At 41.5% G+C, this 27816-nt stretch overlaps 1 protein-coding gene and 1 pseudogene across 4 annotated transcripts in view; one reads left to right on the top strand and one right to left on the bottom strand.

Annotated features, from left to right (window-relative positions):
- The window catches only part of epb41l4a (erythrocyte membrane protein band 4.1 like 4A), a 189400-nt gene that overhangs the window by 152073 nt on the left and 9511 nt on the right, over window positions 1-27816 (bottom strand). The window lies entirely within an intron of this gene.
- On the top strand, window positions 20249-26247 carry LOC145343346 (large ribosomal subunit protein eL15-like; annotated as a pseudogene).

Below are 27816 nucleotides of genomic sequence, written 5' to 3'. Positions count from 1 at the left end.
AGACCGCCACAAAATACCTGTTCAAAGCCACGACCATTTCCTCATTTCTCATTACTAAATCTCCCTTCTCATCCTCGAAAGGACCAATGTTTACCTTAACCACTTTTTTTCATTTTATATACTTATAGAAACTTTTGCTATCTGATTTTATATTCTGAGCTAATTTACTCTCATAATCCATCTTACTTTCCTTTATAGCTTTTTATGTGGCTGTTGACCTTTACAGATTTCCCAATCCTAGTATCATACTAATCCTACTAAAATTAGTATTTTCCCACTAATCTTTGCCACTTTGTATGCATTTTCTTTCAATGTGATACCCTCCTTTATTTGCTTAGATATCCATGGTGATTATCTCTTTTCCTACAGTCCTTTCTTTTCACTGGCATATACTTTTGCTGAGCACTGTGAAAAATCACTTTGAAAGTCCTCCACTGTTTCTCAATTATCCCACCATACGGTCTTTGCTCCCAGTCGACTGTAGCCAACTTCTCCCCCATCCCATTGCAGTCTTCTTTGTTTAATCACAGGACACTGGTATTGGATTTTACCTTCTCATCCTCTATGGATATTTTAAATTCAACCATACTGTGATCACTTCTTCCAAGAGGATCCCAACTGTAAGATCATTAATTATCCCTGTCTCATTACACAGGACCAGATCTAAGATAGCTTGCTTCTCCATTCGTCCCAATACATACTGTTTAAGGAAACTATCATGGATACATTCTATGACCTTCTCCTCAATGCTGCTTTGACCCACCAACATGTAGATTAAAACGCCCCATGATAATTGCTGTATCATTTTTACATACATCAGTTTTTTTTTATTGTCCACCCCACTGTGATGTTATTATTTGGTGGTCTATAGACCAAGCCTATCAATGATTTTTTCTCCTTAAATACTTCTGATTTCCACAAAAATGGATTGAAGTTTGTTCTCAAGAGAAATTTGCATAGCTCTCTTCGAAGACGGATTACACAATACATAGGGGACCATTAATGGCGCCTCGGAGCTAATGTGTTTTCCTAAAACTGCCAAGTGGTTTCTTTTGTTCAGGGTCACAGACAGGCAGTTTCAGACATTTTAAAAGGTACTTGTTCAGTTTCTATAGTTTCACAAATAGCAATGAGCATATCTATATGTATGTTATACAAACAGACTGTGTGAGGTCTTAGTCTCTCACATTAATTTAGAAGTATTTTTGAACAGACCACCAAGATAATAATTGAATGGAACCCTATCAACATTGTCTACATACACTTCCAAAAAGCTTTTGATGAGGTACTGCAAATCTCCAGCGATGAGAAGAGACACAGATGTTGGGATCTGGAAGGTAATGTGGGCTAAAAGGATGTTGGGCAGGTACTTGAAGATGAGAAATTACAAGGTTACAAACAAAAATTGGGAATATACAATTAAGCATTACAGCTCTTTCAACAAAGCAGCACACACATTAGAGGCAGAATAACTCTTCCTGTGCTCTAATTTTCTACAATTCCATGGCAAGTGCTTTTGCCCCAATTTGAACATTGTGCCCCTTGTCTGGGAAATACTGTATCTATCCTAGTGAATATTTGTTTTAGTTTATGGCCTTAATTAGATGACCCCCACCCCCTAAACCTTCTAAATCAAAGGATACAAACCACGTTTATGCAACCTGTCCTCAGAGCTTGGCCCTTTAATTCCTGGTGTTATTCTGGCAGATCAGTGCTGCATCTTCTCCAACATCAATGCATTTTTCCTGAGGTATAATGACTTAAATTGAAAGTAGTACCCCAACAAAGTCTGACAAAGATCTGTACACATTAAGTATCACTTCCTCACTTTTGTATTCCAATCCTCTCAACAAAGCACATGATTATAAAACCATAGACATAGGTGCAGAAGTAGGCAATTCAACCCATTGAGTCTGCTCCACCATTCAGTAAGACCATGGCTGGTCTGATATAATCCTCAACCCCGCTTTTTCAGATTCACTACCCTTTAAGGGAAGAAATTCCTCCTCACCTCTGTTTTAAATGGGTGACCCCCTATTCTGAGATTATGCCCTCTGGTCCTAGACTCTCCCACAACAGGAAACGTTGTCTCAGCATCTACACCATCAAGCCCCCCAAGAATCCGATATGTCTCTGAAAGACTGCCTCTCAGCTTTCTAAACCCCAACCTACTCCAACCTTTCCTCATAAGAAAATCCCTCAATAGCTGGGATCAACCTAGTGAACCTTCTCTGGACTGCCCCTAATGCCAATGGATCGTAACTTAAATAAGGAGACCAAAACTGTTCACAGTATTCCAAGTGTGGTCTAACTAGTGCTTTGTATAGTTTTGGCAAGACTTCCCTCTTTTTATATTCCATTCCCTTTGAAATAAAGGCCAACATTGCTTTGCCTTCCCAATTATCTGCTGAACTTGCATGATAAATTTTTGCACAAGCCCCTAAATCCCTCTGTACTACAGTTTTCTGCAGTCTTTCTCCATTTAAATAATACCCAGTTCCTTCATTCTTCCTACCAAAATGCATAATTTCACATTTTCTTATATTATATTCCATTTGCCAAAGTTTTGCCCACTCATCTAACCTGTAAATATCTCGCCGTGGACTCTTTGGGGGAATTTTACTGTCCCACTCACCATGGGAATCATAGCAGGCCTGGGAGGAGCAGGGGAACCATGCAAAGGTCAATTGATCTTTGGCAAGATTTTCCAGTTTCTGGGTGAGCGTGGCTGAAAAATCCTGCCCTTGTGTCATCCTCAGCACTTTGGTGCTTTCACGTTGACTGTGTGTCATCCGCAAACTTGGTAAAAGCACATTCACTTCTGTTGTTCAAGTCACTAATATATAAATAATTACGCCCCAGCACTAATCCTTGTGGTGCACCACTAGTTACAGGTTGCCACCCTGAAAACACTAACACACATTCTGCAATCTCTCCTCTATGAACAGTATGCCTTGAATAGTGTGCAAGAAACAATACTTTTCACTGCACACTAATACACATGGCAATAATAAATCAAATCAAAATGCAGCTCTTAGCCCGACTCTCTATCAGTTAGCCAATCCTCTATCCATATTAGTATATTATCCCAAAACCAGGGGTTCTTATCTTATAAATAACCTTTTGTGAGGTACCATATTGAACATTTTCTAGAAACTCAAGTACATTACATTGGTTATCTATACTGCTCATTTCCACCTCAGAGAATTCTAATCAATTTGTCAGGCATGATTTCCCCTTCATGAAGCCAGGCTGATACTGCTGGCTTATAGTATGTATTTCTAAGCACTCGACTATGACATCTTTTATAATGGACTGTAACATTTTCCCCAATGACAGAAGTTAAGCTAATTGGCCTATAGTTAATTAAATTTTGTTTCTCTCCTTTTTTGAGTAAGGTAGTTTTCTTATCCTCTGGGGCTTTTCCAGAATTTAAGGATTCATGGAAGGTTGCTACCAGTGTATCCACCACTTCTGTAGCTACTTCCTGCAATATCCTGGGATTAGTCTTATTAGGTCCAAGGGATATATCAATGTTTAGCCCCATTAGTTTCCCTCGTACTTTTTCACTAGTGATTGTTATTGTATTTATTTCCTCCCTCTACTTCTGCCCCTTGATTTTGCATCTCTGGAATTTTACTTAGTGTCTTCCAGATTCAATCATGGCTTTCAAAGAGAATTGTATAATTTCTGAAACAAAAAAATTTGGTGGGCTGTAAGGGAGTGGAATGAGGCAAATCGTTCATGAACACAATGGGATAGATGGCTTTCTTCTGTGCTGCAAACTGTTATAAGAACATAAGAACATAAGAACATAAGAAATAGGAGCAGGAGTAGGCCATCTGGCCCTTCGAGCCTGCCCCGCCATTCAATAAGATCATGGCTGATCTGTCGTGGCTCAGTTCCACTTTCCCGCCCTCTCCCCATAACCCTTAATCCCCTCTCTTATCAAAAACCCATCAACCCGCTTCTTAAAAATATTTAGCGAGGCAGCCTCCACCACTTCAACGGGCAGAGAATTCCAGAGATTCACCACCCTTTGAGTGAAGAAGTTCCTCCTCAACTCCGTTCTGAACCGCCCCCCCTTTATCTTGAGGCTGTGCCCCCTAGTCCTACTGTCTTTTTTGAGTGGGAAGAGTCTTTCCACCTCTATCCTATCCATCCCATTCATCATCTTATACGTCTCAATGAGATCTCCCCTCATTCTTCTAAACTCTAACGAGTACAAGCCTAGTTTATTCAGCCTCTCCTCATAGCTCAACCCCCTCAACTCCGGTATCAGCCTAGTAAACCTCCTCTGCACTCCCTCCAAGGCCAAAATATCCTTGCGCAGGTGCGGCGCCCAAAACTGCACACAGTACTCCAGCTGCGGCCTCACCAATGCCCTATACAGCTGCAGCAAGACCTCCCTACTTTTATATTCAATCCCCCTCGCTATGAAGGCCAGCATCCCATTCGCCTTCCTGACCACCTGCTGCACCTGCAGGCTGGGTTTTTGCGACTCATGCACAAGGACCCCGAGGTCCCTCTGCACCGTCGCCTGCTGCAGTTTTTCGCCACGTAAGTAATAGTCCTTCCTACCATTCTTCCTACCAAAGTGGACCACCTCACACTTGCCAACATTAAATTCCATTTGCCATTTCCTGGCCCATTCGCCCAGCCTATCTAGATCCTTCTGCAGACTCTCCACACCCTCCGCACAATTTGCCTTTCCCCCAATCTTGGTGTCATCAGCAAATTTCGACACCCTACACTCGGTTCCCTCCTCCAGATCATCTATATAAATGGTAAATAGCTGAGGCCCCAGCACCGACCCCTGGGGCACCCCACTAGTCACCAACCGCCAATCCGAATAGCACCCATTGACCCCCACTCTCTGCCTCCTATTTGACAACCAATCCTCTATCCACGCTAACACCCTACCCCCAACTCCATGTCCTCTGACCTTCTGCAGTAACCTCTTGTGAGGTACCTTATCAAACGCCTTCTGAAAATCCAGAAAGACCACATCCACCGGCTCTCCTCTATCCACCGCCCTAGACACATCCTCATAGAACTCCAGTAAATTTGTCAGACACGACTTCCCTTTAATGAAACCGTGTTGCGTCTGCCCTATCAAGCAATTCCCTTCAAGATGCCTCGCAATTTCCTCCTTAATGACGGATTCTAACATTTTACCTACCACAGACGTTAAACTAACCGGCCTGTAATTCCCCGCCTTTTGCCTGGCACCCTTCTTAAACAACGGCGTAACATTAGCCGTTTTCCAATCCTCCGGCACTTCCCCGGAATCCAGCGACGTCTGGAAAATAACCACCAAGGCATCCACTATCACCTCCGCCATTTCTTTCAGAACCCTCGGATGCATTCCATCCGGTCCTGGGGACTTGTCCACAATCAGCCCCTCCAGTCTGTCGCGCACCACCTCTCTAGTAACAGTAATGTCATTAAGACCCTCCAGTCCTACCACCTTTCCATCGCTAACACCCGGCAAATTATTCACGTCCTCCTCCGTGAAGACAGAAACAAAAAAGTTATTCAAGACCTTAGCCATATCCCCATCCCCTACCACTAGGTCCCCTTTCTCATCCGCTAAGGGACCAACGTTCACCCTAGCCAGCCTCTTCCTTTTTATATATTTATAAAAACTCTTGCTATCCTTTTTTATATTAAGCGCTAGCCCAGCTTCATAGCTTCTTCTACCCTCCTTTATCAACTTTTTTGTCAATCTTTGTTGACATTTAAACCTTTCCCAATCCTCTTCTCGCCCACTGCTCTTAGCTACTCTAAATTCCTCCGCTTTTAATTTAACACTTTCCTTCACCTCCTTCGTTATCCACGGCTTATTACCTCTCTTCCTACTGTCCTTTTTAACCATCGGAATAAATTTCTGCTGAGCACCAAGAAAGATCTCCTTAAAGATCCTCCACTGCTCCTCAGCAGACCTACCTTCCAACGCGCTCCCCCAGTCCACATTCGCCAATTCTTCTCTCATCCTACCATACTCCCCTCTATTCAAACAAAGGACACGTGTCCGGGAACCCACTTTCTCCTCCTCCATCTGCAACAGAAACTCCACCATACAATGATCACTCTCTCCAAGAGGATCCTTCACCTCAAGGTCCCTAATTCTACCCGCCTCATTACATAGCACCAGATCCAAGATAGCTCGCTCCCTCGTCGGCTCCAATATAATTCTATGACTTACAGATAGGCAATGAATGCCAGCCATGCCAACTTAACTCCTATAAACAGATTTTAAAAAAAGACTAATTTTTCATGTCTAAGTCTGAACAAAGCCAATGATGATCGCTTCATCTCTGTTGGTCATCATACCCAAAGTCAACTGTATCCTCAACCAAACTGAGGCTTCGAACTTCCAGGTGTAGTTGTCTCATGACCTCAAACACTGCCCTGGCTAACTCAGTACAAATGAAGAAGTGGCAGGAAAGGAATAACTACTTTTCCAGTGACAGTTTTAATAAATAAATGGCAGTGAAACAAAGAACATTATCTGCGTACATCGTAAATGGTAATACATGCCATAAATATGCAGCACACAAAATAATAATCAAAATATGAAATTCAGGCACCCTCATCCAATCATGTGGGGAAATGAGATTTGAGTTTTATCATGGACAGGAAAGAAATAACAAACAATGTTTTAAAAGGTGCCACACCATAGTAAACTATTAACAGGAGGTCAGAAAAGGCATGCCAAAAATGCTTTCCTAGCTATGTTGTGGGATGTCTGTGTTTATTCTGCACATTCTCAAATCATGTAGATCAGTACAATAAGCAAACAAGTGGTTTACAGTCCAATCCTTCTGGTTATTTTGAGTACCAGCTGTGGAAAACTTCAGCTTTGGAGACTGAATTTGATTAATTTAATTACCAACTTCCAATGTTCAGCAACTCTATTAAAGAAGGGACACGCAATCTGGTCCTGTCTCTTTGGTCTTTGCAATTTGATGATAAGGAAAAAAGTTTAATTTACTTGGTTGATTTAATTAGTAATTTAATTAAACTATCAATCAAATCTTGGCAGCCGGTTGTGTACCTTCTCATGAAAAAGGAAGAAACACCACCACATTTTAGTCTCTGAACAAACTGAAGAAAAATCCATATTATTTTCATTTACCTGGTGGCAACACACATTGTCTCTCCAGGAGAAACCTTATCTACTTATCCCCAGGCTGGTAAAACTAATGATTGATAATTGGAAACTCTCAGGAGTTTTGCTGAGGCCAAAAATAATAGTTTACAAAAATAGCTCCGATTGCTCCATGAGAAGTTGAAGAGTAAATTAACATTTTACTGGTCCCTTCCTGCAATCTCAAGAATGGACTATGAACAACAACCATGCAAATAACCCCATTCTTACATTTCGGCTTGGGGAGGTCATGGGCACACTTTACAGCCAGATTTCAGATGCACCCTTTCAGACTTGTGGACTCATCAAAATGTCAGGCTGACAAACATTAAATGGAAATTATTTCACACCAATTTGATTTTTTTTTAAAACACTTGTAATTTGAGAAGTGGCCAATGGTGAGATTGGACCCAGTTATAATGCTTCACATGCTCGACCACTTCAATGACCCCATCATGTACAAACAACAGCTATCCGGGCAAAGGCATTGGCTCAGAACCAAAATAAATAGCCCAATGAGAGGTACAGTGGAGAAAATATTGTTAAAAAAAACAAATAAAATCAGAATTTCCACTATCAGCAAGCAGAATAAATTGTTGAACGTAACATTAGCCAATTTCAAAAGATAATAATGGATGAGGAAAATCATTTGGCATGTCATAATTCATCAGAGGAATCCTAAAGCCCCAATCCACCTACTTCAGCATCCAATTCTTTCTAAAAAGATTCTAACACACTGCCTCCACTACAGATTCTTGAAATCTAGTCCATATATTGGATCAGTCTTGCACCTAGGCTGCCTGCTCTAATCTCAGATTTGATTTCAAAATAATTCTACAGGTTTATGTTTTCCATTTCCCTAACAATTTTCCAAAAATTGAAATAATGAGACATGTTGAAACTTTTTATTTTACACTGATCAGGTCACTTTGCAAGAATTCTTTGCAAGAATACTAGTATAAAGGAAAAACAGCAATTTATGGTGGATGGGAAGAGAACGCTGATAGTGTCACAGATAGGCTTACATTAACATTGCAATGAAGTTACTATGAAAAGATGTGAAGTGAACTCACTTTTCCCTACCTTCTCTTATTATGTGACCATACAGTTTTGACGGGGTAGATGTTTGGATAATATGTCCCTTGGAGAATCCAGACCAGGAATCACAGTCTCACAATAAACGTCAACCATTTTGAGCAGAGATGAAGAGAAATTTCTTCATTCAAAGGGTTACGAACATTTAGAATTTTCCACCCCATAGAGTAGTTAATCTCAGTTGTTAATTTTATTCTGGTCAGAGACTGACAAATTTTGGAATTCTCAGGGAATCAATGAGATAGGGAGACAGCAGGAAGGTGTAGCTGGGTTAGAAGATCATGATCTTTTGAATGACTCAGCAAGCTCCAGGTGTGGGAATGGCTCACTCTTGTGTGCCTCCCTCCTTTCATATGCCCAAGAACAACAAACTGGCCAGGCAGCAGTAAATGAGCAACAGAAGGAAAAGCAAGTCAGTGATGTTACCAACACAATTACTGTTGTTGGTGAGAAGACATTTATGATGAAGCACACCATCAATCTCGTTTGCAGCCACCAGCTCAGCTACTGACACTGCTTATAACTTAAAGGATATCATGTATGAAGCAGGATTTTCTTTTATTCATTCATGGGATGTGAGAAACACTGGAAAGGCCAATAGCTATTGCTTGGCCCTAACTACCCTCATGAATGCAATAGTAAGCCGCTTTCTTGAACATCTGCAGTTCTTTCATAGAATCCCTACAGTGCTGGAGGTTGCCATTCAACCCATCAAATCTACACTGACTCTTTGACGAAGTATCTTAGCCAGGCCCTCACCCCAAACCCATAATCCCCACATATTTACCAGGCTAGTCCACCTAACCAACACATCTTGGGGCACCACGGAGGAATTTACCATGACCAATCTATCTGCACATCTTTGGACTATGGAAGGAGTCCAGAGCACTGGAGGAAATCCACACAGACATGTAAAGAATTTGCAAACTCCACTCAGTCACCCAAGGCCAGAATTCAGCACGGGTCCTGGTGCTGTGAGGCAGCAATACTAACTACAGTGACGTGGGTACACCTGTTGGAAGGGTGTTCCAGGATTTTGACCCAGCAACAATAAAAAAAACAGTAATGTAATTCCAAGTCAGGGTGATATGTGGCTTGGAGGAGAACCTGCAGGTGGTGGCATTCCAATGAATTTCTGCTGTGATTCTTCTCGCAGAACTCTGATTTGGAAGGTATTGCAAAAGCAGCCTTGTTGCAATGTATCTTGTAGATGAAACATACAGGTGCTTACTGTGCACCAGTGAAGGAGAGAGTGAATGTTAATGGTGGCGGGCTGCCTTGTCCTGGTTGGTGTCAAGTACATAAGAAATAGGAGCAGGAGTAGGCCATCTAGCCCTTCGAGCCTGCCCCGCCATTCAATAAGATCATGGCTGATCTGTCGTGGCTCAGTTCCACTTTCCTGCCCTCTCCCCATAACCCTTAATCCCCTCTCTTATCAAAAACCCATCAACCCGCGTCTTAAAAATATTTAGCGAGGCAGCCTCCACCACTTCAACGGGCAGAGAATTCCAGAGATTCACCACCCTTTGAGTGAAGAAGTTCCTCCTCAACTCCGTTCTAAACCGCCCCCCCCTTTATCTTGAAGCTGTGCCCCCTAGTCCTACTGTCCTTTCTGAGTGGGAAGAGTCTCTCCACCTCTATCCTATCCATCCCATTCATCATCTTATACGTCTCAATGAGATCTCCCCTCATTCTTCTAAACTCTAACGAGTACAAGCCTAGTTTATTCAGCCTCTCCTCATAGCTCAACCCCCTCAACTCCGGTATCAGCCTAGTAAACCTCCTCTGCACTCCCTCCAAGGCCAAAATATCCTTGCGTAAGTGCGGTGACCAAAACTGCACACAGTACTTCTTGAGTGTTGGAGCTGCAATCATTCAGGCAAAAGATCACAATAATGACCTTTACTTCCTAGATGGTAAACAGGTGAGTCATTCACGGCAAAATTCCCAGGTCCTGACCTGCTTTTACGTGACTAGTCCAGTTAAGTGTCTGATAATTGGTAACTTCCAGAATGTTGATTCTGGGGGATTCAGCAATGGAATTGCAATTGAATGTTAAGGAGGGATGGTTAGATTATCTTTTGATGGTAATTGCCTGGCCTTTGTGGTGCAAATGGTATTAATCACTTGGCCTAAGTCTTAATCTTATCCAGGTTTTGTTGCATGTGGGCACAATCAGCTTTGTATATTGAAGCTCTGTGCAGAAGAAACGAGAGGGGGGGAGAGAGAGGGGGGGAGAGAGAGGGGGGGAGAGAGAGAGAGAGTGTACAGATGCCAGCTTCCTGGAGCTTCATGTCACATACAAGCTTCACTGCAGAGGACTCACGAGCACTTCAAGCTACTGAAGGTTGATGGATACGCTCATTGAAATTGACAGTCTTCCAGAAAGCCTGCCATTCACTTCAAGGAGCATGGAGAAGTCCGGCTTCAACTATATGCAGGGCTCTGAACTAACTTTGAAATCCATTTTTCCAGCAAGGAAGGGATGGCTAATTCCATTAATACACTTGCAGACCAAGTCATAATACAATGTCTGATAGTTGATGCTGTAGCTACAATTGCAGCACAAACAGAAGCCAGCCAATGTCTGGGGCACTGCGTTGGAAGATAGACATGTGTCACACGATGCAATCACATCTGTAGGTACCATTGTTAAAAAAAATTGCATAATGTCACAGCAGTCCATAAATCCGCTAACAGGATTGCTGGCATGCCGTCCCGGGAGGGGAGGGAGGGGAGAGGAGGGAGGCGGTTTAAATCTATGCCCTTTCTCAGGATGGCATAACTCATCGACCCACCACAACTACTCCACCAGTGTCCTGAGTGTTGCCTATCAGTCAGAACATAAGAACATAAGAAATAGGAGCAGGAGTAGGCCATCTAGCCCTTCAAGCCTGCCCCGCCATTCAATAAGATCATGGCTGATCTGTCGTGGCTCAGTTCCACATTCCCGCCCTCTCCCCATAACCCTTAATCCCCTCTCTTATCAAAAACCCATCAACCCGCGTCTTAAAAATATTTAGCGAGGTAGCCTCCACCACTTCAACGGGCAGAGAATTCCAGAGATTCACCACCCTTTGAGTGAAGAAGTTCTTCCTCAACTCCGTTCTAAACTTCCCCCCCCTTTATCTTGAGGCTGTGCCCCCTAGTCCTACTGTCCTTTGAGCGGGAAGAGTCTCTCCGCCTCTATCCTATCCATCCCTTTCATCATCTTATACGTCTCAATGAGATCTCCCCTCATTCTTCTAAACTCTAACGAGTACAAGCCTAGTTTATTCAGCCTCTCCTCACAGCTCAACACCCTCAACTCCGGCATCAGCCTAGTAAACCTCCTCTGCACTCCCTCCAAGGCCAAAATATCCTTGCGTAAGTACGGCGACCAAAACTGCACACAGTACTCCAGCTGCGGCCTCACTAATGCCCTATACAGCTGCAGCAAGACCTCCCTACTTTTATATTCAATCCCCCTCGCTATGAAGGCCAGCATCCCATTTGCCTTCCTGACCACCTGCTGCACCTGCAAGCTGGGTTTTTGCGACTCATGCACAAGGACCCCGAGGTCCCTCTGCACCGTCGCCTGCTGCAGTTTTTCGCCACGTAAGTAATAGTCCTTCCTACCATTATTCCTACCAAAGTGGACCACCCCGCACTTGCCAACATTAAATTCCATTGGCCAGTTCCTGGCCCATTCACCCAGCCTATGTAGATCCTTCTGTAGACTCTCCACACCCTCCGCACAATTTGCCGTTCCACCAATCTTGGTGTCATCAGCAAATTTCGACACCATACACTCGGTTCCCTCCTCCAGATCATCTATATAAATGGTAAATAGCTGAGGCCCCAGCACCGACCCCTGGGGCACTCCACTAGTCACCAACCGCCAATCCAAACAGCACCCATTGACCCCCACTCTCTGCCTCCTATTTGACAACCAATCCTCTATCCACGCTAACACCCTACCCCCAACTCCATGTCCCCTGACCTTCTGCAATAACCTCTTGTGAGGTACCTTGTCAAACGCCTTCTGAAAAATCAAGACCGACCACATCCACCGGCTCTCCTCTATCCACCGCCCTAGACACATCCTCATAGAACTCCAGCAAATTTGTCAGACACGACTTCCCCTTAACGAAACCGTGCTGCATGTGCTCTATCAAGCAATTCCCCTCAAGATGCCTTGCTATTTCCTCCTTGATGACGGATTCTAACATTTTACCTACAACAGACGTTAAACTAACCGGCCTATAATTCCCTGCCTTTTGCCTGGCACCCTTCTTAAACAACGGCGTAACATTAGCCGTTTTCCAATCTTCCGGCACTTCCCCGGAATCCAACGATGTCTGGAAAATAACCACCAAGGCATCCATTATCACCTCCGCCATTTCTTTCAGAACCCTCGGATGCATTCCATCCGGTCCTGGGGACTTCTCCACAATCAGCCCCTCCAGTCTGTCGAGCACTGCCTCTCTAGTAACAGTAATGTCATTGAGACCCTCCTGTCCTACCACCTTTCCATCTCTAACACCCGGCAAATTATTCACAGCTCGCTGTCTTCCATGAAGAAATGTTGCAGATCACATGTAGTTTACTCAGCTCAGAGCTGCTTGAGGTCATGTGCAAACTTCTCCACTGAAAGTCATCAGCTTTCTGTCAGCCATGCTGCAGCCACTAGGATATCACTGCACAGCAGCACTCACCTGGGAAGACAGGCACGAATAGGAAATGCATAAGGATGATCAGTGGGCATTTGTATACAACATGGAAAGAATTCAGACACTGCCCACAATTTGCTGCTTATGGTCAGGCACCAACTGGACACTGTGGGTTTTGTATGTTGGTCATGTGCATCACCTTTGGCAAGCAGGAGTGGCATAGCAATATGTGTACAGTTAATGGCACCCTGCATACTATCCTGTCAAATCCATGGGCTTGCTTACATACTCCTCTCTAGGAAGAGAAATTAAATGTAATCAACTCTCTTTGAATAGAGCAGAAGTGATATCCCTTATACATCAGTGGGCAACAAGCTGTGAAATGTTACAAATATTATCTGATCCAACCTGGAAGGAGCCTGATGCATAGAAATTCATCACCATGGTCATTTTCACAGCTACTGGCCACACCATCCTTTGTCTTGCTCTGAGGCTGCAGTTGTGACACTGATAGTTTTTCACTAAGGATATCTTTACTGAAGTGCAGCCGTCTTGTACATTGTTAGTTGCCGAGGCTCAGGTAGGAGAATTGGTTTCTGAATACCCAGAGTGCATATTATTAAAATCCCAGACCAAACCCCCAACTTTCTTACTGTCCCAGATGAGACATCCAAATCTGGTCAGGGAACACTAACTAACTTTGTTGGTAAAGTAGATTGAATTCAGAAATCCCAATTAATTACTAAAAGTCACAACATCCCACTGTTTTAAACAAACAAAGCAGCATTTACTGTATAGAAGTTAATAAAACAAAGCCAGTACCGTCAATCTTATAGTTTAACATACAGGATTTACAGGAGGTATAGAGGTATACATGATTTAACAGGCAAAACTTCAGTCAAACACACCACAAACTACACATTAAATGGCAAATATGCTCCCCAAACATCTCAGCAATCCATCCAGATGACAGTTATCACCATAAATCACAAAATGCTCTAAAAACTTGGCCTTCCTCTCAGAGGATTTCAGCCCCTCTTTTTTAAAGCAACTCTACTCCACCTGAGTTCCATGCCGATAATTCTCACCTAAAAAGCACATTATTCCTGACCTCTCTCAAATCTGGTTCAAGTTCCAGCCTTCTTAATTTACCATAATTTTCTTGCTTTTGTATTCCATGCCTCTGATAATAAAGCTCAGGATACGGTATGCTTTATTAGTCGCTCCCTCAACATGCCCTACCACTTTGAATAAATGTGTAAATTTAACATTGCTGTTTTTAACAGAATCAAAATATGAATAAAAATCATGAGAATGCAGAAAAGATGAGATTAAAAAATGTGAATAAATAGCATAGATTTCATTCAACTCTATTTCCCTGCTAATGGTTGATCACAATTGAGACTTTGATGAAGCAGTTGGAATGGGAGGTATTGTGTTGGAGACTTTTTGTAATTTTGCACAGAATCCACGCAAATTTCAACACTCTGCAAAAACACTAGTTTTCACAATTAACTGGAACTTCCTGGAATTCTGACCGTGCCTCCAGTAATACTAAATCAAGCAGACGTGCAAGTTGCATGGCATTACTGAAAAACTAAAACAATAATAAACCTGGGTGTATGAACTGCTTTTCCTGTGTTCCTGACCAATATCAACAGCCTTGTATTCACTTAGGGCCATAGAGTGAACACAGTTTATTTAGATGTTTGCAATGCACCAGATAAGAATAAAATTTCATTCCCTGAGTTCAGATGTACTGCAGCTGGATGAATAATATTTAGATGAGAACTGTTAAATATAAGCATCATTTGAACATTGCAACCATTATCTCATTTGCATTGTTTCAAAATAGCTCAGTTGATCCATAACCAAAGGTAGCATTGTTTTTTTCACATTTTGGGATCTTCTGACTGTGATGTACCATCAGGATTAAGGTTGCTTGTCAGAAAGTAGGGCTGTGAACTGATTATAAAAATCATAATTAATATTTCACCTCTCTTATTTTTAAACAATAAACTAATCAGGTCCTTTATTGCGTTATTACTTTATAAAATTATTAAGGTGCTAGGGAAACTTCTTAATCTTGGTATCCCCAGGTTCCAGTGGAAGGTGAAACCTATCAGGATTCCAGTTGCTGATTGTCATCTAGCAATTCCTGCTTGAACATTTGCAGTTGGCTTGACATCCTCACAGCTGAATAGTCTGGGGATATTTGCTATCTCTGATACCAAAGGTTTGCCTTTATTGATGGAATCAAACCCCAACATGAGCTAAACAAAACTGGAGAAAAAGACAAATAGAAGTAACGATGTTAAATTAAAAATAAGACTAAGAACATTAAATGGCACTACAACAACTGAAATTGTGCAAAGTGTAGATGTGAATGAATTTGAACTTGGTTTCAAGGCTCCCAGTGATTAAATAGCTTGTCAACACACATTATATATGCTTCAGCCTTGACAATGGCTATTTGGGCAAGGTAACAGAAGATAACCAGCTTTGTGGAACCAAATCCCTGCAAGGAATAAATTCTTTCAGAACCAAGTAGAAACAAATAGTTTGAAAACTAAAGAACCCAGCAGAAATACAGCTCAGCCATAGTAAAAGAGACTAAATTATGAAAGACAATGCAGGAAAATACAGTAATTAAATAAAAGCATCTAAGATTGGAAATGCACAAAATACATTAATGATAAATAATTAAGAGGAGAGAAAACACGAGAGAATTGAAAAATCAAATATTCAACAAAGAAGCCTTTCCCAAGTTAACAGAGTGCCCAGAGTAATTCAGAGTTTTCTGGATGCAGCCTTTGAAGCAGAGGAGTGCTACTAAATTACTCCCATGCTCAAAGCTCATTACAAGGATGATTCACCACTTGGGCCTTGAGCAATCATTAGGACTTCCCAGCTTTTAAAAAAATGACTCTGTTTATTGGTTGAACATTCATAGACTTGTCTGCTCAAACAAATTCCACAACGTCATTCGTATAATCTCTGACTTTCAGCAACTGCTGGAACTTGAGCAGAGTGTCAAACTTTAAAATTAAACTTTGAAACCTATTAAAATCAACTGCATACCCTCAGTAAAATATTCAGCCACAATTCAATACAACTATGATTGTATAAATCATAATAAATAAGTGATCATTTATTTGTTAATGGTATCTGCAAAATCTCTAATGGAGTTTTAGCTTTCCTTGTGTGGACTGCTTTTAATTATATTAATGATTGAAGTTGTTCAAAGCACCAGAGTTACCAGCAAGCAACCTATCAGCAAGCTGTCATGATTTGCAATACATTGCCTTAAATTGTGGTGGAATCCTACTCAACAATAACGTTCAAAAGGAATTTAGTTATATCTTGAAAAATAAAATGGCACACAGCTATGTAGAAAGATCGGGGAGATTAGGCTACTTGGATAGGTCTTTCAAAGAACCAGCACCAGAACCAAAGTCCTTCTTTGAATGATTGTATAATTTAAATTAATCTAGCATCAAATACGCACAATGAATAGTGATATCAGCAACTAGGCTGAATGGCCTCCTTCTGCACTGTAAGGATGGTCATCTAAGAACTCCTGTGCTGGAGAAACAGCAATGAAGGAGCAAGGTTTGCAGCCAAGCCAGTGACGTGTTTTTCAGAAAGCAGTTTTAAATCAGCTACACAGTTAAGCCTGAGAAGTATTAGAATTATAGAATCCCTTCAGTGCAGCAGGAGGCCATTCGGCCATTCGAGTCTGCACTGACCACAATCCCATCGAGGCCCTATTCCCGTAACTCCACACATTTACCCTGCTAATCCCCCTGACACTAGGGTCAATTTAGCATGGCCAGTTAATCAAACCTGCACATTTTTGGGATGGCAAACAACAGTCTGGTGTCTTAACATTTTGAAATTTTACAGCAGAGTGGAAGAGAAGAGTAAGGTGTGATATACCTCCCTAAAATAATAGTAATTTTGTCTTGGGGGTAACATTACTTAATCTATAAAATCTAGAATCGAGAAGGAGTTCTGCTTAAAAATACTTTGGGGAATGTTTTGTAAGACTAAATTTCACTATGTAAATATAATCTTGTGTGTTAGAAAGCAGTGTTAGGCAGGATTAGGCTATTGAGTTGGATGATCAGCTATGGTCGTAACGAATGGTGGAGTAGGCTCAAAGAGTCAAATGGCCTTCTCCTGCTCCTAACTTCTATGTTTCTATCTGATATCCGAGTGGTGAAGGGACTTCCATAATTCTGTTAGGTAGAGAGTTACTAAATTTTGACCCAGTGATGATGAATGAAAGGCAATATATTTCCAAGGCAGGATCACATGCAACTTGAAAGAGATCTTGGAGGCCATGGTTCTCATATAGATCTTTGGGAGTTGGAGACTAAGAAGTTTCGACAAATTTCTGCAGTGCACCTTTGTTGATTGTACAGCAGTGCACACAGTGAATGGTTAAAATAATTGATGAGCTGCCTTTAACCATTCACTGTGTGCACTGCAGAAACTTGTCAAAACTTCTTAGTCTCCAACTCCCGAAGATCTATATGAGAACCACGGCCTCCAAGATCTCTTTCAAGTTGCATGTGATCCTGCCTTGGAAATAAATTGCCTTTCATTCATCATCACTGGGTCAAAATAAATGGGATAAATTGTGCTGGATTGAATCAGGCTTAAGTGTTGTCAGATTTTCAGGTATAAAGATTTTTGCATCACAAAAATTACTTGTGCTTTGTAAATGTGCAAAGACTTTGAGGAGTCAGGAGAGTCACTTTCTGCAAAATATCCAGCACCTGACCTGTTCTTGTAGCCACAGTATTTATCTGATCAGTCCAGTTAAGGTTCTGATCAATGGTGACTTCCAGGATGCTAATGGCATGGATTCAGTGACAGTAATTCTGGAGTGTTAAAAAGAGTTGGTTACTCTTTCTTGTCAGAGATGATCATTGGCCAGCACTTGTATGGCATGAATATTACTTACCACTTATCAAAGTCTGAATGTCACCTAAATCTTGCCACATGGAGACATAAATTCCTTCACATCTGAGGAGTAGAGAATTCAAACATTCACGTTATAAGGTTACGATTGAGGGAAGGCCTTTGATGAAGCAGCTGAAGATATTTGGGCCAGGAACACAATCTTGAGGAACTCTGCAGTGAAGCCCTAGGGTTAAAATGGTTGGCCTCCAAAACCCAGAGCCATCGTCCTTTATGCTGGGAATCAGAGAATGACTTCAATCAGTGTAGAGTTTTCTCCCCAGTTCCTATTGACTTGAATTTTACTCTGATTCCTGGACCCCACACTTAGTAAAATCCTGCCTCAAGGTCAAGCACTGTCACTCTCGCCTCGCCTCTGGAATTCAGATCTTTTGTCCATGCTTGGACTGTAGGGAGGTTTGGAGCCAAGAAGCCAGGGCAGAAACCATCATTTGAGCAGGTTATTTGCATGCGCTGCTTGATAGCACTATTGATGACACTATCCATCATTTTGAATGAGAGTGGACTGATGGGACTGTAATTATCCACAGTGGACTTGTCCTCCTTTTTGTGAACTGGACAAAACCAGAACAATTTTACATTTTGTTGAGTAGATGCCAGTATTGTAGCTGGACTGGAACAGATTGGCTAAAGACATTGGCTACTTCTGGAGAACAAGTCTTCAATATTACAGCTGGGATGTTGACAAGGTCCACTGTATTTATGTCCATATTTTGACAGTGTGCAGAATGTACTGAATTGGCGTTGGTATTTATGATGATAGGGACCTCAGAAGAAGGCCAAGATGGATCAACCACTTAGCACTTGTGGCTGAAGATGGTTGTAAATATTTAAACCTTGGGTGGGATTTTCCAGCTGTGCTAAACCCCAAAACCAGAAAAATCCCACCCATGGTCAACAGCCCTTTCCATGGTCTGCCCCTCGTCTGCTCTGATTCCCCTGGCGGGTGGAACGGGAAAATTCATCCCCTTGTCTTTTGCAGTCACACACTGTGTTCCTTCATTGTTGAGGACGGGGATGTTCATGGAACCTCTTCCACTCGTTAACTGTTTAATTGCCTGGCACCATTCATGACAAGATGTGGCAATACAGCAGAACTGTGATCTGATCCATTGTGCATAGGAATCACAACATGTATGTAGTGCTGTACTGCACTATACCATGTTGGCACCCTACTTTTAGGTGTTCATGTTCATGGCATAGTCTTATGCTCATCTTTGAATCAACACTGAACCCCAACTTGTGAAATACAATTTTACTGTTGGTGATGACCTACAGTGACTTACTGATGCCCAGTTTTGAACTGCTAGGATCTATTCTATTTAACACAATTCTGGTGCCACAAATACCATGTTGAAGGTGTCCTAACCCATCAAACCTCATTTGTGCCCTAGCTATCCTTTGTGATGCCCTTACTATCCTTACTGCTGCTTCAAAATGTTGCTCAGCATTTAGGGCAGCACAGTGGCACAATGCCTCTGCTGCCTCATAGAACCAGGGACCTGGGTTTAATTCTGGCCTTGAGTGAATGTCTGTATGGAGTTTGTACATTCTTCCTGTGTTTGCATGGGTTTCCTCCTACAGTCCAAAGATGTGCAGGTTAGGTGGATTGGCAATACTAAAAATTGTTTCTTATTGTCCAAAGATGTGTTGGTTAGGTGGAATAACCACGTAAATATGTGCAATTGCAGGGATGAGCGAGAGTGGGGTTGAAGCAAAATGCTCTTTCAGAGCGTCAGTGCAAATTCAATGGGCCAAATAGCCTAGGTAGAGATTCTATCATTCTTCCTGGAGGAGTACTGATTCATCACCTTAAGGAGAGCAGTATATATCAATTAGGAGATTTTTTTGCTCATGTTTGACCTGATGCCATGAGACACATGGAGCATAGAATCAATGTTGAAGACTCTCTGGCCACTCCCTCACTATTGTAAAGCACTGAGTCAGCACCATGGCTGGATCGGTTTTGCCAATGGGATAGAACATATCAAGGGATAGTGGAAAGGTCTAGAACATTGGCTGAAATATATGATTCCAAGATCATTCTATGGGGCCACTCCCAATTTTAGACAAATCACCAGATATCTATGAGGAGATTTTGCATGGTCAATCAGGTCTGTGTTTCTCATATGCAAATCTAGTGCCTAGGTTGATGCTGAAAGGTCCATTCAATTTTATTATTCTTATAGTTTGAATAATGCATCTCCAACTCTGAGCCAGAAGCTCTGGGTTCAAATCCATCCCCTGGGGAGAGGAGGGAAAGAGAGACAGAATTGATACAATTATGTGACTTGCTAAGCCATTTCAGAGGGCAGTTAGAGTCAAACACATGGTCATGGTTGATAATCACACATGGACCATGGAGGTAAGGATGCTTCCTATTTAGTCTGAAAATCCTGGATTTCACTAAAGTGTGCTCATAACAGACCCCTGACAATGGGGATCAGCCTCATGGCTCTTTTCTACAATATCCCTTCTTTAACAATTAGAGCTGGGTACATTATTCCAACAAGACTTTGGTCATGACTTTGTTTTGGCTATGGAATCAAACATCTTATTTGTTTAATGCATTGCGGTTCCACATTATGCCGAACATGCAGCTCACAATGAAATTTCTTAGCTGCCTCCTCTGATTCCACTGTCCCTCCTAATTTTGCAGCAACTGCAAATGTGATTATTTTGCCTCAACTTTCTGTAAATTAGGAATGGCAGCAATTTCCACAGTGAAACCTAATTTTTTCCAACAGGAAATCTAAATTTTTCAAATTAATTTTCTGAATTATACTGAGTTTGCAAACAAATCACAATACTTTTATCCAGCCTTCAACAATTTAATTTAAACTTATAAAATTAAAAAAATTTGTGCTGACCTTTCAAATATCCTTTAACCAGCCCCTGCATTGCTTTCCTTGTCTAGCTTGCTACTAAAGAAATGTCAGGATGCAACCAGCATAATGTTTTCTGATTTTTGAGAGTTGCATGTCAGAGAGGCCAATCTGCATCAGGCAAGGTGGGCATGCTGGAACACTGCAATCAGTTCCCAGTGGGGGCAGTGGAAAATTATGCAAGGAATTAATTCCATTTTCAGCCTTCACACTACATTTATCACCCCAGGACTGGCAAAAACAAATTGGATTTAGGAGGTTGACATAGTCCGGGATTTTCCGGGCAGGGAAAATTTGGGGAGCCAGCCAAAAGTCCATTGATTTCAGTGGGACCAGAAAATCCTAATTTCCCATTCCTGATGTCAATGTACTTTACGCTTCTCTTGAAGTATCAATATTCTCCTGCTGAGATACATACCTATAACCTCAATTGGACTGATGGTGTCACATTCATGCCTTATGAAGATAGGTTGAAGGAGCTGGGACTCTTCTCCCTGGAGAGACGAAGGTTGAGAGGCGACCTGATAGAGGTTTATAAGATGTTGAGAGGAATAGATAGGGTGGATTCTCAGAGGCTATTTCCCTGGGCTGAAATGGTCACTACGAGGGGACACAGATTTAAGGTGCAGGGAAGCAAGTACAGAGGAGATGTTAGGGGTAAGTTTTTCACTCAGAGGGTGGTGAGTGAATGGAATCGGCTGCCGTCGGTGGTGGTGGAGGCGAACTCACTGGGGTCTTTTAAAAGACTTCTGCATGAGTATATGGGATCTAATGGGATTAGGGTTATAGATAGGTCTATGGCTTAGTAGGTATAGAAGTGATCGGTACAACTTGTGGGCTGAAGGGCCTGTTTGTGCTGTAGTATTCTATGTTCTACGTTCTATTTAAACTTGTTTCGAGTTCAGAATCTTATGTATAATCATTGAATTGTGCAGCAAGTGACTCACTGGATTATACTACCTGATCTTACTTTTCTGTAATTATGTAATAATTTATATCACTGATTTTGATGTTTCCAACTTGAAGTATCCTATTTAAAAAATATCCTGAACACTTAGGCTGCAAGTAAAGCAAAGTAAATATATTTAAGTTATGGTTGCATTGAATTTTCAGCTTCCACCAAAATCATTTTGACCAAAATCTCTACTCAGTTCCTCCACACTATACGATGCTGCTCAACCAATGTCCCTCCTCCTCAACTCCAAATAACCTTTACATCATTTGAAATGTCCTGTAATCAAATTTAACCAATTTGAAATTAATTTCTTATTCTAGAAGTATATATTAGACATAACTTATACTTAAAATGTCAAAAGCTGATGCTTCTGTGTAATTAATTGTGTCATCCAAAATGGACTGGTCGAAAAAAGCAAAGCCTACTGCAAACCTAACTTCTCTGAGTCAAGGATTTCCACAATAACTTCAATGCAGTGTTAATGTAAGCCTACTTGTGACACTGATAAACTTTATGTACTCACCACAAAGATAACAACATGAAATTAATCTGAAAGGTAAGCCTGCATGCAGTCACAGTCAAACATACTTGCATCGAGAGAAGAGTGAGCAGGTTAGCTTCCTTGGAAACCGCCTCTAGGAGGGCAGCTGCACTTTTGTTTGACAGTTCATCAGGCCATTCCCCAACATGGAGAACTGGAGAAAGGTCAGAGATTTAATGCTTGGTTTCCCATCTAGCTATATTACATGCTCAGTCAGCATGGATTTCAAAGGAAATGACTACGGAGGTGGTCAACTCTCTTCAGAAGATTACAACTAACTAGCTTCAGGGGATTTACTATTCTGTAAACTATTTTGGCCATGGACAGGATTAGAGCGAAATCAACCTTGTCTCGTTACAGCACTGATCAATCCTCCTTTCGGGAAGTAGGAAAAAAAACGATGTGGCAGTGGGTGTAAGATTATAGTATCCAGTACACACAAGGAATTTCATTACAGTGGTGCTGGGTCATACAACTGATTAGATATTAAGTAGTAATGGTAAACTCCTGATCAAGATAGTGGGGTCTGCTTGTAGGGAAGAATTTCAGAAAAAAAATCTAGTACAGACCCAAATTCTGTAACTGCTTTTTAAAACCAGGGGTGCTGAATCTATTTGCATGCTTTTAGTCCATGTTATAATTAATTACACCGCAAACTAGGGGTGAAATCGAAAACATTCCTTGTGCACAATTCAACAATTATAAGTAAGATCCTGAACTCAAGCAAGTTAAATATGATACTTCCAGTCCAATTGAAATGACAGTGATACATTTCTCAGCAGGAGAGGGAGCAGTTGATATTTTGGGAGTAGCATATCTACCACTCGTAAAGTAAATCTACTTCAAGAATTAGGAATTAAAGTTCTTTACGTTTGATTTTTATAAACGATGAATTGTCCTGTACAGCGAGAGCAGCATTTTCAGTAAAACTAGAAATACAACAATAACCATGAAAATTTCTTGTAGCTATTTTCTTAATACCTGTTAGACTGCATTCAGGAGACACATGAAACACCCATCTGCTCTTGTCCAATTAAAAATAAAGTTAATCTTTTTTTTCAAGAAAAGCAGGCACAGTCCTGCTGCAGATTAATGGAGCAAAAAGACATGCTCCGTCTAACAGCACTGCTACAGAAAATAGAAGATGACAGGAAAAAGTCATAAATGTTTAGAAGAGAAGGCCAAAATGACTGCTGGCAAAACAAAGAAGGACTTGTTTGCTGTCTGTCTCAGAAACAAGACAGTATTTCCCACAAAACTTGAAAATTGTCTCTGTCAAGATGAAAGCTAAACGAATGTCCAACAAGATAACCATCTACAACAGCTTTAACTCTTAAAGCATGTGGGTAAAATCGTTTTTGTTCTATGGGGAGTGTGCTCATATTGCATTCTAAACCACAATTAATCTTGCAAGTTAGAGGCAGGTGTTCCTTCATGTCAGATGTGAATAATGCTGAAACAACCTCTGGTACCACAAAAATTAACTTCGAGAAAGGTGAAAGATAACAGTCTTATAGCGTATCAAATTACTATGTTAATATGTTGCAACACTGTGTCTTTGTTCAATGCATTTTGCATTGTCAAAGCTGGAAATACAATGAAGTGTGGGTTCCATATAGATTTCATTATCTATTGTTAAGGTAAAACTAATTTATTCATGCAAGTCAGCAGTTATAAGACACTTATTGGTTTCTGTCAAGGCTTAACACAAATTCCTTTATCGTGTTAGTGTTAATGCCTCACAAAACAGAAGTACCAGGATAACCCCAATTCAACACATCTAGACTTTCCAAAATTCCTTTCAGTTGAGTCACACCTTCCACACGTTCTATTCTTCTCAAAAACTTGGTTTTGCTATATGTGAAAAACCTCATTGTGTATCATGCAAATTGTGCCATTTCAGTGATTTTTAGTGGTGGAGCACAACTCAGCTCTAACTCGCCCATTTCTAGATTTAACAGAGGCACATTTGAATACCGGTAAGAAACCTAAGCTGAAATCAGATTTAATAGTTCAATGTGAGTAGGTACTTATTGCTGAAATAATATCCTTAGGACATGTTTGCGTGCACTTTTTAAACTTGTTTTTAGACTTGGCTCCAAACATTACTGCAGCTGCAGGGGTGGCTTAGGGCTTCAGAAACACATGAGAATGAACAGCTCTCCAAGTGAGAATATAAAATGGTCATTGCCCCATCTCATACACGTACATGCAGGAGCTATGGAAGAAAAAGCAGTCAGATGTGACGCGGTTCCTGCTGTGGGTCCACTGCTGGCAGTACCGCCAGCTCTCGGCTCTGCACCAGGCTCCCCAGCCTACCAGACCCAACAAGGCTTGCAAACGGGGCTACAAGGCCAGTAAGAAGTCTCACAACACCAGGTTTAAGTCCAACCAGTTTATTTGATAGTAATCCCACAAGCTTTCGAAAATGTGTTCCTTCATCAGGTGTGTGGGAGGTTCTGATCAGAGAAGGTTATGAAAAGTGCTATATTAATACAAGTTTTTTTTAAAAAGGCACACAATCTATGTAGATAAATGGAGCCACTGCTTAGACCTCAGCTAGATTGTTGTGTCCAATTCAAATATCACACTTTAAAGAAGGATATCAAGAACTTTATTAGAATGTTACTAGAACTTCAGTTATGTAATCTGATGTTCTCTGATCAGAACCTTCCACACACCTGATGAAGGAACATCGTTTCCAAAAGCCTGTGGGATTACTATCAAATAAACTGGTTGGACTTAAACCTGGTGTTGTGAGACTTTTTACTGTGTTTACCCCAGTCCAACGCTGGCATCTCTACATCATGACTACAAGGCCAAACAAGGTTATGTGATATGTCATGTGCGAGTACGCTGCGTTGGCCGCAAACGTCCTGTTCCCAAGGGTGCAACTGCTAGGATACGCCTTGGCAGGCCTTGTTGCCATCAGGTGGCAGAGGTCCCCAGTGAAGATCCCTTTATGAAGGGATCTCCCCCAATTACGTCGGGGACCTGGGGTGGAGGATGATGCATCAGCAGTTCCGCACAACTGTAGGACTCACTGGTTCACGGGCTCCGAAGCTTGCCCTTTCTGTGGCCTTGTGGAGTCCGTGGACCATGTCTATGTGTCTTAGGTTGCACTCCCTTTTTGTTTTCCTGAAAAACCTTTATTACCGTTTTGTTGGCACTTCAGTCCCATGCTCCTGATCTAAGGATACCTGGTGCGGAGAGGGGAGGGTCAGGATGGCGACCTCCTCCTGAACCTGCTCCTGGGCCTGGCGAAACACACCATTTACAGGTCCAGACAGCGGGCGATCGAGAGGGCCGTCCATCCTGACTGTCTGCCCCTCTACCACGGCTATGTTCGCGGCCAGGTGTCCCTGGAAAGGGAGCATGCGGTGTCCGTGAGTGCAGTTGACACCTTCCGCGCCCGTTGGGCACCGCAGGGGCTGGGGCGCATTATTGACCCTAATAATCACATTTTAATTTGACGTTTTTAAGTTTCCTTTGTACTTTGATTTCGTTCGGGCTGTTCTCCTTCCTTTTGGGGAGCTGCCCCTTTTACTTTGTCCTGATTTAACTTGAGTTTGTTTATTTGGTTTAACATTAAAAGAAGCCAAGGGTGCAACTTACGGTAAACCAGTACATCATGGTGTCAATCAGCTAAAGTCTGCACAAAGCCTTCAATCTGTTGCTAAGGAGTGAGCTGGTTGTCATTGTGCAGGACTGCGAGTACTCGATGGGTGAAGATGCCACCTACAAGTTCTTTTGAGGTTGCTTTTATCAACCCATTCCACAAAGCTATCTGTCACAATCCCGACACCCAGTGGATCACAAAGCCTGTGCACAAGCACAGGGAGATGCGTGGCCTAACATCTGTTGGCAAGAAGAGCCATGGTTTGGGCAAGGGTCACAAATACCATTTTACTATTGGACGCTCTCGTCATGCTGCATGGAGAAAACAGAATACACTGCAGCTCCGTTGCTACCGTTAATGCGTAGTATCTGGATATTTTACATTGGTAAATAGTTTTAAGGATTTTCTGGCAAAAAAAAGCTCACTAATTGCAATTACTGTCTCAGTTCCCCGTCAAATGTTTGACTCAGGCTTCAGTTCGTCCTTAGAGCAGTGATAACTATAGCCATACAATGAAGAGTTATACTAAATTTAACATTGCACATTTCACCTTAAAGCAGCCAAAAGCTTCATGCTCTGCCTATAAGTTTTATTACTAAGTGATTTCTTCCACACATTAAAAAAATTAAAACTGATTTGTAATCCTACAAATACCAAACTGGTGGCAATCAAATGGCATAATGAATTAAGAATGTCAAAAATACTTGAACTTATTAAAGGAAAATAGAAAACGATTAGTGGTTTCAAAACCTTAGTGGATTCCAATGTGGCTTTATATATGGGAAGGATGACTCATTTATAAGCACTGCAAAAGTGCACATTATATAAAATAATCATCACTTTAGCACTTGTTCTGAAATGTTATTACAGGTTATAGTGCAACAATATCATTTTTTTCCAAGACAAAAATTATCTCCCATAGTGTGAATTAAGATTACAAAGTGTAAGTTTAATGTGGAGAGAAAAAATTTAAAAATTTGAATAAAGCAACTCTGAATTAATAACACTAAGTATAATTTCAGCATTGGGCATTCCACTAAGTTTCTGGCCAAATCATATTCCTGCCCAGGTTTGGAAAATCAAACCAAAAACCCAAATTAGAATCCAGCATAGTATTTAGTCTCCTCACATAGTAGGTGATAGAGAGGCCCTGAAAAAGTTTCAGAGTAGGGCCATGAATGTGATACATAGTTTAAAAAACAGGGTTTCAAAAAACACTTGGATAGCTACATTTAAAAAAAAAGCACTGATTGCAGAGAGATTTGTTGACAGAAGGCTAAAATAAGGCTTTCTGAATTAGGTAGAAATAGGGACCATGCATACAAATTATGCAAGCACATCACCAAGTTAGATATCAAAGGACTGCTCTTCCTTTGCACAGAAAGTCATTGTAATGTATTAGCATGGACAGAGGATTGGTTAACTAACAGAAGGCAAAGAGTGGGGGGTAAATGGATGTTTTTCTGATTGAGACACACCACTAGTCACTGATTGCTAGAGATCAGTGTGGGGGACTGCAATTGTTTATGATTTACATAGATGATTTGGAGTTGGGGACCAAGTGTGGTGTATCAAAATTCACAGATGACACTAAGATGAGTGGCAGAGCAAAGTGTGCAGAAGATGCTGAGAGTCTACAAAGGAATATAGATAGTCTGAGTGAGTGGGCGAGGGTCTGACAGATGGAGTATAATGTTGGTAAATGTGAGATTGTCCATTTTGGTAGGAATAACAGCAAAATGGATCATTTAAATAGGTAAAAAATTGCAGCATGCTGCTGTGCAGAGGAGCCTGGGTGTCCTTGTGCAAGAATCAAAAGGAGTTGGTTTGCAGGTAATTAAGAAGGCAAATGGAATTTTGTCCTTCATTGCTAGACGGATGGAGTTTAAAAACAGTGAGGTTATGTTCCAACTGTATAAAGTGCTGG

This window comes from Carcharhinus amblyrhynchos, chromosome 5, assembly GCF_965287045.1.
Source record: "Carcharhinus amblyrhynchos chromosome 5, sCarAmb.v2.hapA, whole genome shotgun sequence".
Classification (NCBI taxonomy): domain Eukaryota; kingdom Metazoa; phylum Chordata; class Chondrichthyes; order Carcharhiniformes; family Carcharhinidae; genus Carcharhinus; species Carcharhinus amblyrhynchos.
Note: the sequence above shows the minus strand (reverse complement) of the source record. Positions and strands in the feature narration are given on the sequence as shown.